Here is an 11,910-nt window from a genome sequence, read left to right as displayed (position 1 = left end):
TTCTGAAAATAATATGTTTATGATGTGTGAGAGTGAGTCTGATATGACACTAGCACATCTCATCATGACTGAGCAAAGTATCTCGTCAATCCCTGAGGACATTTTATTCTTCATTGTTTTTATTATTCGATTAACTTCCAATTTGTTCGTGGGAGGTAGCAATAATGAATTAACACTTTGTTCTTCTGGGATTGATGTTCTACTAATCTTAGAACAATTTTTACTCAGATTGATTGGACTATTTATGAAGTAGTCATTAATGTAATTTGCTAAAGTAAGATTTCTGACTAGCACACCTTGATCATCTTTTAAAACAAAGTCATCTGGATTTCTAACATTTTTGCTTTGGCCTATTTCTTTTTTTACTACATTCCATATAGCTTTCGATTTGTTTGCTGACCCAGCAATTACACTGTCATTGTGCATTGTCTTGGCTTTTTTGCTCACCTTCCTGTAAATTTTCTTGTATGTCTTAACATAATCTGTGAAGTGTTCATCTTTGTTATCTTTTTTGAGTTGACTGATATGTTTTAGTGTTTGACTAGATACTCTAATAGCAGGTGTTATCCACTGGCTTGTGTTCCTAGGCATGACATAGATCTTTGTGAGCTTTTTTGGGAAGCACATCTCAAATAGGGACATGAATGTACTAGAAAAAGTGTCGAAAGATTCCTCGGTTGTTGTTTGTGCAAAGACATCTTCCCAGGTTTCATTAGCTAACAACTGGATGAAAGTATTCACTTTTTCTGTATAGAAGTGCCTTTTGTATCCCCACTTATATTTTATTGCCTTGGGGATAGAGTAATTTATGTATGTTAATAGTATATTGTGATCCGAAAGACCTAAGTTTACGTTTAGTGGCTCAGTGATACCATTCTCCATATTTGTGAAAATATTGTCTAAAAGAGAAGATGACACTTCTGTTATTCTGGTGGCATCTGTAAAGAGTGGTTTCATGTGGAAGCTGCTGAGTATACTCAAAAGCTGTCTTTTTTCATCACTTTCAATTAACAGGTTAATATTAAAATCTCCACATAAAAATAATTTCACTTCATTACTATAAAAAGTGTTTAATGCTGCTTCTATTTTTTTGAAGAATATGTTTTTGTCACCCAGTGGAGATCTATATATTGTAATGACAACTAGTTTTTCACTCTTCTCCTCAGTTTTTAACTCTATGGCACATGATTCAAAATGTTTTTCTATATTTAGATGGTCCAATTCTGTTTTCACTTTGAACTGCAGTTCTACTCTAGAGTAAATGTATACCCCACCATTTTTAAAAACACTTCGGCAATAATGTGATGCTAAATTAAACTTGCTTATATTTATGAGACTTAATTCACTAGCCTTGCACCAGTGTTCAGATAAACAAATACAAGAGACATCAGCAAGATTATTTAAAGCTACTTCTGGATCTAGCACTTTGTTTCTGAGGCATTGAATATTCTGACACATTATCCTGACTGTTTTGCAAGTATTTTTTCTTTTGTCATTACCTGGTAATGTGCTGCTTTTTCCATAGTAGTTGTGACTTATCTGCAAATTTTCTTGCTGATTTGTCACAATCTTTTCCTTTTCTTTGTCTGAAGGCATAAAAAATCCTTATTTAATGATGTAGATGTACCTTGTCTTTGACTCCTCCTTAGGCAGTGTTGTGTTGCTGCAACTGTTGTTGATGGTTTTGTTGCTGCTGCTACTGTTGTTGTTGGTTCAGTTGCTGCTGTTGTTGCTGCTGCTGCTGTTTCTGTGGCCGGAGGTGGTGGTGGTGGTAGTGGTAGTGGTTGTGGTGGTGGTGCTGACAGGATTCTTCGTGCTGTTGCTGCCTTTGATTCTTTTATTGGCACTATTTCTGTTGATGGTGGATCTGTTGTTGTAGTATCTGTTGGTTTTGCTGTTGTTTCTGCCGAAGGTTTAGTTGCAGTTACTGATTGTGGTTTGACCATTTGTGGTAATTTTACTGCTGCTAATGATGATGATTTTGTTGTTGCTGTTGCTGTTGCTTCTGTTGTTGCTACTTGTGATGAACCTGCTGTTATTGAATTTTGTGGTGTTACTGTTACTGTCGTTGATGGTGCTGCAGGTGTTTGCTGGTGCCTTTTTATTTCATCCAATACTTTTTGTGCTACAATTTTCTTCCTTAGGCCATTCAAGTGAAGGCCATGAGAAGTGTGGAATCTCCGACCAATGCCACTAATATTAACAACACAAACATTTTCGAATTGACTGCATATACTGGAAAAACTCTCATTAGCAGCACTAATCTCTTTGTTCACACAAGACCAGCGTGGCAGATCATAGCGATGTGGAATGTTGACAAAGAGAATGTTTGTATGAGACAAAAGAGCCAGATGCTTTTTTTATTTCTGAGCAGGCTTTAGAGGTTTCATTTTTATATACATCGTTAGAACCACCAAACAAAGCTACAAAGTCTTTTGAAGTCAACTTGATAATTTCATCGGTGTAAACATTCTTAATTACCTCCGAAAGGGAAGACCCAGGCTTGACAGAACTCGTAGATTTCACAACTGATGCCTCATTAACAAGAGAGGCTATTCCGCGCCCGTGGCTATCAGCTAGAATGTGCAGTTTTCCCATGTGATTATGTACTTTTTGCTGTGACCTAGGCATATGTTGACATGAATTGCTCGTAGGCCTATTCAGGGGAGCAGCAACGGCTGAAACATGTACTTGCGTATTTTCAAAAATATTTTCTGAAGCACTATCATCACTTATTTCACTTAGCACTTCGTATCTGTTTCGTAATTGAATAGGTGGGTTTAGTCTGGCCCTGTAGACATTGGTATCATATTTCCTTTCTGACGATGAATTTTCATGTGTTTTCGGCGACGGATCAACTTTTGCACGCCAAGAACGGAACTTTGTTACGCATACGCCATTACTGCCTACTCTCCGGTACTTTTTACACAAGTTACGACTTATATTTTTGCTACTATAGTTAATGGTTGCTGAGTGGAGTTCACTGTACGATTTATTTACGCCCGTTGTGTTGAGCTGCGGGGATTTGTTGCACTCGTGTTGTAAAACGCGTATCTCTTACACTAACACTGCAGTGATATTGTCTGTGTAATCCACCTTATGAAGTTTTTGCACAGGATCTTCTCTGCTACATTTTGCGCAGAACCAAATCTTACGTTTAGGATTTACGTTAACACATGAATAAGGAAACACAGTTTTACATATCGTGCACATTACACCTTTAACCGCACGTTTCTTGCAGTGGCAGGGATCCGAACTTAATATTACACTTGTTTCCCCGAAAGACGATGTAGATGCTCCACATGTGTAATTCTCCTTATTACTTCTTGTGGTTCCACAGTTTTTTTCTGCGACTTTCTTTATTATGTAGCATGGCATGCACAAGTTTTCACAATACACTCTGACTATACTGCACGATAAACACTTTTCCTCGTTATTTTTACACTTTTTTCCGGCCTCTACACACTCGCGATCCTCACTCGGCGCCATATTTGAGCTATTTAGCATATTGTGACATGGCGGAATACTGTTTCTTTGTGAAGTTTTTAGACCAGATACAACTGGAGAAAATTTTGGTGAATACTGGTGGGAAAGCAGAGTTCCGACATCGTGATCAGTCGGTGAGTACAGTTCCAATAACTAACGCTGACATTGAGCATAAACAAGTGTGAGTGTTCAATTTGCCACCTGAGGTTGAGAATTGTTTTCTTAGAGATGTCCTCGCCAAATACGGTAACATCCGACAGATTAGAAACGAAAAATGGTCGAGCCGTCACAAACTCCAATGTTATAGTGGGGTTCGCTCAGTTGACATGGCCGTTAAAGTCAATATCCCATCCTATATAATGGTTTGTGGTTATAAGGCTCATGTCATTTACGAGGGACAAGTAGGCACTTGTTTTATCTGTAACACGAGGACCACTTACGAGAGGATTGCCCACGGCGTGTTGTACTTCGAAATAATCTGCAACAACGACAGAGATTAACATTGGCTGATGTCCTAACTCAAAATCAGACGCCTTCTGTGACTGACTCCCAACCGAGTGCATCTGTGTCAGAGGACAACGATCTCGGTAATGTCACCTTCCCACCCTTGCCTCAAAAACCCGTGGCCAGTCACCCCTTAGCCACCGGTGTTGCATTATCTGTCGGCAACAAACGACGGCGTACTAAAGTGCGCGTCATTTATGTTGGCGGCCGAGTTTAGGTTCGTTCTGCGCATCTGACGTCACAAAACACAGTCAGCCAATGAACAGAGAACGACGTTGCCAGATCTCGACTGCAGTGCATAGCATGGACGAGTGTCTTCAGTTTTAGAAACGTTCAGTCATAAATAAAGTAATAGAACAAAAGCAATGTCTTGATAGCAGACTTTCTTTTATACTGCTTTTTCGCAATAAAGAACAGCGGTAATTGTTTATTTCCTATTGTACTTCGACGAAGCGTGAGTAATTCATAGTTATACCAACAGTGTTTGTCAGTATTTTGCGTGACATGTTATAGTCCTCATGGCATCCTCTATATGGACGAGCCGCGATAGCGTAATGGATAAGGTGTTTGGCTTCTATGTGAAAGGTTATGAGTTCGAACCTTGTGCGATGCTTAGTATTTTCATTATTTAAAAACAATATCGAAGTGCCTTACTTCACGAATTATGTTCGTTTGAATGCAATTTTTTGAACTTTCTAGTGCTTTGTCTCTTCATTAACCCTTTCGCTGCTGCAGACACGTGCTCCCCGCATTCCGCGCTGTGGGCGATTTTGTCATCACTGCACTGCTCGCCTGTGCAGACACATGGTGTTCCCACTGCTTTGACACGATTATCATTCGATTTCACAAAAACTATTTGGCCCAAAAATTTGATTTTTACACGTCTTCTTGGCTGATACCTTCCCCCCATAAATGACATAATTTTGTTTCGATGTTCAACGCAGTTATTATGCAGCATTAAATGTAGTAAACCATTGCACGAAATTTTGAAGAGTTTGCAGATGTAGAAGTCCATAGCGTATACTTTCCGTATGGTCGATTTTAGTAGCCACAATGTTGAATGAAATGTTGACAAGATATCTAAATTTCATACAAAATTTACTGTATAACAATATCTCATTTAAGTACCACATAGGTGTCGTATGTAATATTGAGAAATATTCCGTCTTTCGCGACTGTAATAAAAGTTTTATTTACACCGGACGCGTTTGGCTTTATTTAAAAGCACTTCAATTAATGAAAGGTATGGCACATACACAATGGTACTCATGTTCTCTTTCTTGTTTTTGCTCCACAGTCGCAGTTTTACCAATGGTACTGAAATATATTCCTCTTCTGCAACTGTAATAAGCGACTTATTTAGACCAGACGCGTTTTTCTCTTTTGAAGCACCTTCAGTGGACAGTATTTTGTCTCCTCCACTGCCAAGTCACCTTTCGTAGTTTTGTTCTGCGGTAACACAATATTCAACGTTTGTGTTGGCTGATCAGTGTTTTAGCAAATAAATGATGTTTGTGTGTGCCACACACAAAAATTATATTTGACATAGCTCAGAGTACTTCACTGATAGACGGTATATTCAAGTCCTAATGTTTTTGTAAGTCCACAGTTTTGTTTAATGTATTTTGTGTACTTCCTTTTGATTGATTGAAGTGCTTTAAAATAAAGCCAAACGTGCTCAGTGTAAATAAATCTTTTGTTACAGTCGCGAAAGACGGAATATTTCTCAATATTACATACGACACCTATGTGGTACTTAAATGAGATATTGTTATACAGTAAATTTTATATGAAATTTAGGTATCTTGTCTACATTTCATTCTCAACATTGTGGCTACTAAAATCGACCATACGGAAAGTATACTCTATGGAGTTTTACCTCTGCAAACTCTTCAAAATTTCGTGCAATGGTTTACTATATTTAATGCTGCATAATAACTGCGTTGAACATGGAAACAAAATTAACTCATTTATGGGGGGAAGGTATCAGTCAAGAAGATGTGTAAAAATCTAATTTTTGGGCCAAATAATTTATGTGGAATCTAATGATAAGAGTGTCAAAGCAGTCGGAACACGATGTGTCTGCACAGGCGAGCAGTGCAGCGCGGAATGCAGGGAGCACGTCTTTGTAGCAGCGAAAGGGTTAACGCGGCCGTGATGGCTTTGCTTCATGAACTGCGCGCTCCCCCCTAAACGTAAGCTTGCGAACAATGCTATACTATGGCGCTGCTTCTATTGGCGCGTGCGTTGTGTGCAGCTGGTAACGCAGCAATCTCCCGCGTCTGGGCGGGCATGCGCGAGCCGCCAAGATAAAAGAATTGAACTATAGTGACGGTAGTGGTTCCGGCGACCAGGTAGTAAAAAATCAAACCGATGACGCGGAGCCACGGGCCTCCACACAGGACACGCATGTGTCGGATGGCTCAGTTACGACCCGCCAAATTCCCATTCAACTGCCCGACGCAGAAACTGACAATACGAGGCCAGTCGAGTGTTTACAGCAATCCGTTCCGATGCCGCTTCTCGACTCGCATCAGGTGGCCAACACACAAGAGGCGGCAGTCAGTCAACTGCAACTCGTAAACACAGCAGATGAAGCACCCGGCGTAGGGCATAACATAAACAGCCGCCACCTCGAAACTGCTCCCAAACACGAGGACCCGGACAGCTGTATACAAACAGCCAGTGCGGCTCCAAACAAATACAGTGAGCCTACTGAAGCCGCGTCTTCGGACTTGCCGTCACCCCTTCCGAAGCAAGGACTTTCACATACTGCTTACAGCCATGACTCGTCGATTCCGCCGTCTTCTATGACACTTCGGACGACTGTGCGGCGGCAAAATAAAGTTAAACCAAAGGACTCCGTGGCTGGAAGTAACTCAAAAAGTAAAGTCAGCGCAAAAACTAGTACAAAACCTGCGGATGTAGGTTCGAAGTCCGACGGTGAGATGGACTGCGCTTCCTACGCTTCCCGTCACCCACAGGTCTCGGACGATCATGAGTCAAGCTTATAAGTTTTTGTCCCTGAACATTAATAGAGTTAGGACAGATATAAAATTAGCAATGCTACGGCAGTTTATCTATGAGTCCGACGCTAATATATAGTTCTGTTACAGGAAGTGTCTATCTTAAGTTTTCATGTATCAGGATTTGCAACAATCGTAAACACCGTGGCGGACGGGGGTACAGGTACGGCCATTCTACCGCGAGACGGAATCCCAGTGAGCAATATCGAAATGTTGGACTCCGGTAGAGGCATAGCTTGCCAAATTTTGACGTCACCCTCGTCAATATCTATGCTCCATCTGGAACGACCTTAAAATCAGAAAGAGCTAACTTCTTTAAACAAGACATCATATACTTGTTACGCCGCAACCCAACCCAGTTGATAATTAGTGGTGATTTCAACTGTGTGGTCCACAGGAAAGACCAATCGCCAAACTTTAATTACTGTAGGGAACTACATGATCTGGTGCGGGAACTAAACTTTCCTACCCTGGTAAAGTACACATACCTGACCACCACCGCATGTAGCTGTCTAGACCGTTTGTACATCTCTGAGAACATTTGCCAACATATTCTGGACGCCGATGTCATTCCGGCTAGTTTCTCCGACCACTGCGCCCTCTGTGTCACGATAAATCTGGCCAAACAGCACACTAAATGGCATAGGATTCCGTGGAGCCTAAATGTTTCTATTCTCGCCGATGCCTTGCTACAAGATGTCATCTCCACGACATTGGCGGATTGTCTCAAGCAATGCTGCAGATATCCGAGCAAGATAGCCTGGTGGAATGCTGTGGTCAAACGGAAAATGCGATTATCCTTAAGAAACTACAGTTGGCAACGAGCGCAAGATGTCAAACGTACGATTGATTTTTACCAGACAGTTCTGCGAGAGTTGTATGCGACTACGACACCAACCAACACACAGCTGACGACCATCAAACAAATAAAGGCGAAGCTTATAGGCATAAAGCGAACGCAGCTTGAAGGACTGAAGATCAGATCCAAAGCAAAATCGCTTCAAGAGGACGAACTTGCATCGCTGTATCACCTCATAAAACATCGTGCCCATCGCAAGCGAGCTTTTATCGGGGAGCTGGACACAGATGATGGACTCCGTTTGACCCGACAGAGTGATATTCTTACTGCAGTTTACCGGTACTTCACGGATCTGTACTCGCAGTGCGTACATATGGTGATGACGGCGGCGATATCGTGCGTGCTCTGCCCACCGTAGTCACGCCTGCGGATAACTCGGCGGTCGTACACGATTTTGCTCCAGACGAAGTCCTTGAACTGATTTCTGGCTCGCCATCGAATAAATCCCCCGGCCCTGATGGTTTGCCACGGGAACCCATCGAGGTCCAAAGAGGAGTGCCGCAGGAGAGCCCTCTCTCCATGATGTTATTTGTTTTATCGCTCGAGCCGCTCTTACGCTCTATTCATGACAAACTTGCAGGCCTTTCGATCGCCGGAACGTCCTTCGTGGTTCGTGCTTACACCGACGACGTCGGAGTGTTTTGCGCAACGACGGAGATGTAACAACCCTCAAGACCGCGGTAGACGAGTACTGTCGTGCTTCCGGTGCTAAAATCAACCCCGGTAAGTGCACCTTTGTCAACATTCGAGGATTCGACGCAGCTATTATACCTTGGGCGAAGCGTGTCGAAGCCCACACCACTCTGGGGATGATTATCGACGAATGCCCGCTAAAAATGAATGCAAAAAATTGGAAGCAGGTCACCAATAAAGTGCAAGGTGCCATCTATGAAAACAATTGACGGTCCGTTAACATTCTCCAACGCATACGACTCCTCAGCAGTTATATATTCAGTAAAGCGTACTATATGGCTCAACTATTTCCAGCCCCCAAGGTGCAGGCCAAACACGTGATGAAACTCTCTAATAGATTTATCTGGCAAGGGCATCTGTTCAAAGTGAAATACACCACGCTGACGTCTTCCAGACAGGCCGGCGGACTCAACATGCCTGACATTAACCGAAAGTGTACTGCGTTATATATTAAACGAATCACCCATTTGTTGGACAAGGAACCTCTTAGCGTAACCAGTTGGCTCTTCCGAACCTTACAACCCACCGATATGCACCCACCCATTGATGTAGGTAAAATACATTACAAACTACGACATGTCAAGCAGTTTTTTCTTGAAGTAAGCTATATTGATGGACATTATTTCACGCAGGATTTACCGACGACGCACCTGTTATTAAAAAGATGGGCATCTCCAATAGTCCGGAATCCCATTGAACTTAAATACTCGAGTGTTCATTAGAAGGCAGTTTGGGACAACATAAGTTTAACCGTCCACACTGCTGAAATGGCGTCCACACGGTATAAAGTGGTAAACGATGTTATGCCCACTAATGAAAGGTTGCATAGAGTTGGCTTATGTGACAGTGATGAATGCGTCCGCTGTGGTCTGGTCGACACCTTACACCATCGCTTCACTTGTGGCGGTCATCTCATTAACTGGAAATGGGTGCAGCCTAGGCTGGGCCTGATTACCCGCAGCAGCCCAGCCAGCCACTGCACCGACATCCTGCTCTGGCCGGACACGAAACACTTTCCCGCTACCAAGAACAACACCGTGATATGGATGTTAGGACGGTTTGTGACATATATCATAATCCACAATAGTGAAGATAATCTCATTAGTTTCGAGGCTTACATGAGAACGGCACGTTGGAAGACGAAACGTTACCCAAATTTCAGGAAGATGTTTGCTAACATGTTAGACATAATTTTTGAAAAACAAGGCGTAGGGTAATTCTCGATACCGGTAAGGAAACAAACCACATGCAAGACTATGTAGCGAACAAAATACACAACGAACAAGGGGTTACACCCGTTCCTAGGACTGCTCCCGACTTCTCAATGGTGTTATTAACTTCATTATGACGTTTTCATTAATTTATGTTTCCTGTGCATCTCTTGGTATCCGTTTGTATGCTCCAAATGACTTTGAGCTTGGACGGTTAAGAGAGTCAATTATATATATGTCCGCGTTTTGGTTCTATATCTCTGTCTGGACTGGAGAGGCTATTGTCAGTTTACTATTTTTGTTCTATTTTGTAAGCTTACAAATGGCACTACATTGAAATGTGTTCTTCAGTCTATTGTAGAATGCAATTCGTGTTGAAACAGTTCCAGCACTTCATTACTTTGTTTTTGTGCTTGTGTACATATATGGTTGTTTTAATAAAGGAAAAAAAAAACGGAGAATAAATGTGGGATAACTAAACGGTGATTGTGGCAGGGTTAGTGTAGTTAACCAGAGAATAAGTTTTGACACGGGCAAGAATAGTTACAGGATTAGTGATGACAAGATTATTTGTTAGAACGAGGACGGAGAAGAAACGGGGACTCACAAATTACGAAAAAATATGACGATTTAAAATTTTCGTATTACTATTTTTCGATCTCATGATTCAGAAGAGAGACGCTCAGTAGCTCGGTACAGGCTTTTGTTGAAGTTTCGAGAACGTACCTTTACCGAGGAGTCAAGCGGTATATTGCTCCCTTCTACGTTTATCTCGCGAAGACCATGCGGATAAAATCAGAGAGATTAGAGCCCACACAGAGGCATAGCGACAATCTTTCTTTCCACGAACAATACGAGACTGGAATAGAAGGGAGAACCGATAGATGTATTCAGAGTGCCCTCCGCCACGCACCATCAGGTGGCTTGCGGAGTATGGATGTAGATGTAGATGCAGAAGCTAGGTAGTATGATTGAAACGTGAAACTACTTCTAAACATAAAACTTTTTGCTTGTAGTAGGCCTGATAGGCATTTGATATTGGTACTTCGTGAATTATATTGTCGTGTGATAAAAATGACCATTTGTGCCAAAACAGAGTCGTTTATTTGGTGTGTGTAACAATTGCTCCAATATTAGGCAGGCCTATTTCATTTTATCTAGCAGACAGTGACAAAATACACGTAATCAGATCGAGAAACCACACCAGTCTTGTGTACTATTTGTATAAACAGCTTTTCTAGTGTTAGACAACGACATTTCGTTTTTTAATGTAGCAAAATGTTGAGGAACTTTGATGAGTTAATAGATTCTTTCCCAGAAAGGAAATTATGCCATATAAAGCTGTGGCAACATTAGAGAGAGAGAGAGAGAGAGAGAGAGAGAGAGAGAGAGAAAAGCAAGGACTTCAGGATTGAAGAAATGTGTACTGTCTTGCTTGTCTCTTGACTTTACTGGTTTTATGTATCCTATATTTAATTTTATGACACACAAAACAGCAAGTTTTTAGCTAATAGGCAGTAAAGACTGCAAATTTTCTGAAGAGTTCTTATTCTGCCGGTTACAAATAATCCCATCCAGTATTAATTGTGAGATTTGTTTAAAGATGGGCAGGATGTTAAACCGGCTGACTGGGAGTAGGAGAGGCACCACAGGAGATTTTAATTTCCTTTGGCCCGAATATAGTTTGATGGTACCCATTAGAATTCCTCAGAGCGAAATACAGAGACGTGCGATGGAAGCATGCTGAGTGAAGAGGCGTGGCACTGCGCTTCGGCACACTTAAGACCAAATAACATGTTCCCTCGAACATATATGTTTTATGTATCAGACTCTTCAGAAAGATGTGCGCTACCAAATGAAGATATTTTTGAAAAGTCTATTTTTTAAATTTTTGGCGTCCTACCTTAATCGCTCTAGGGAGGGGGAGCACCACTATCTCATATTGCCGCAGTTCAGAAATATCATAGATCTGGACCTGAAGCAAAAAGCAGTCTGAGTTGTGGTGGGGAGGTGGTAGTCTCCACGTGTCCCGTGTTTACGTTAAGTGATTTTGCTGTTTTCTCTTTGTTTGTTGCTCTCATGTCAAATGAAAACAAAACAGATTTCTGTGGCCGGGAGGTATCAAGTGAAT

This window comes from Schistocerca piceifrons, chromosome 4 (genome assembly GCF_021461385.2).
Source record: "Schistocerca piceifrons isolate TAMUIC-IGC-003096 chromosome 4, iqSchPice1.1, whole genome shotgun sequence".
Taxonomy (NCBI): domain Eukaryota; kingdom Metazoa; phylum Arthropoda; class Insecta; order Orthoptera; family Acrididae; genus Schistocerca; species Schistocerca piceifrons.
This window is presented reverse-complemented; position numbering follows the sequence as displayed.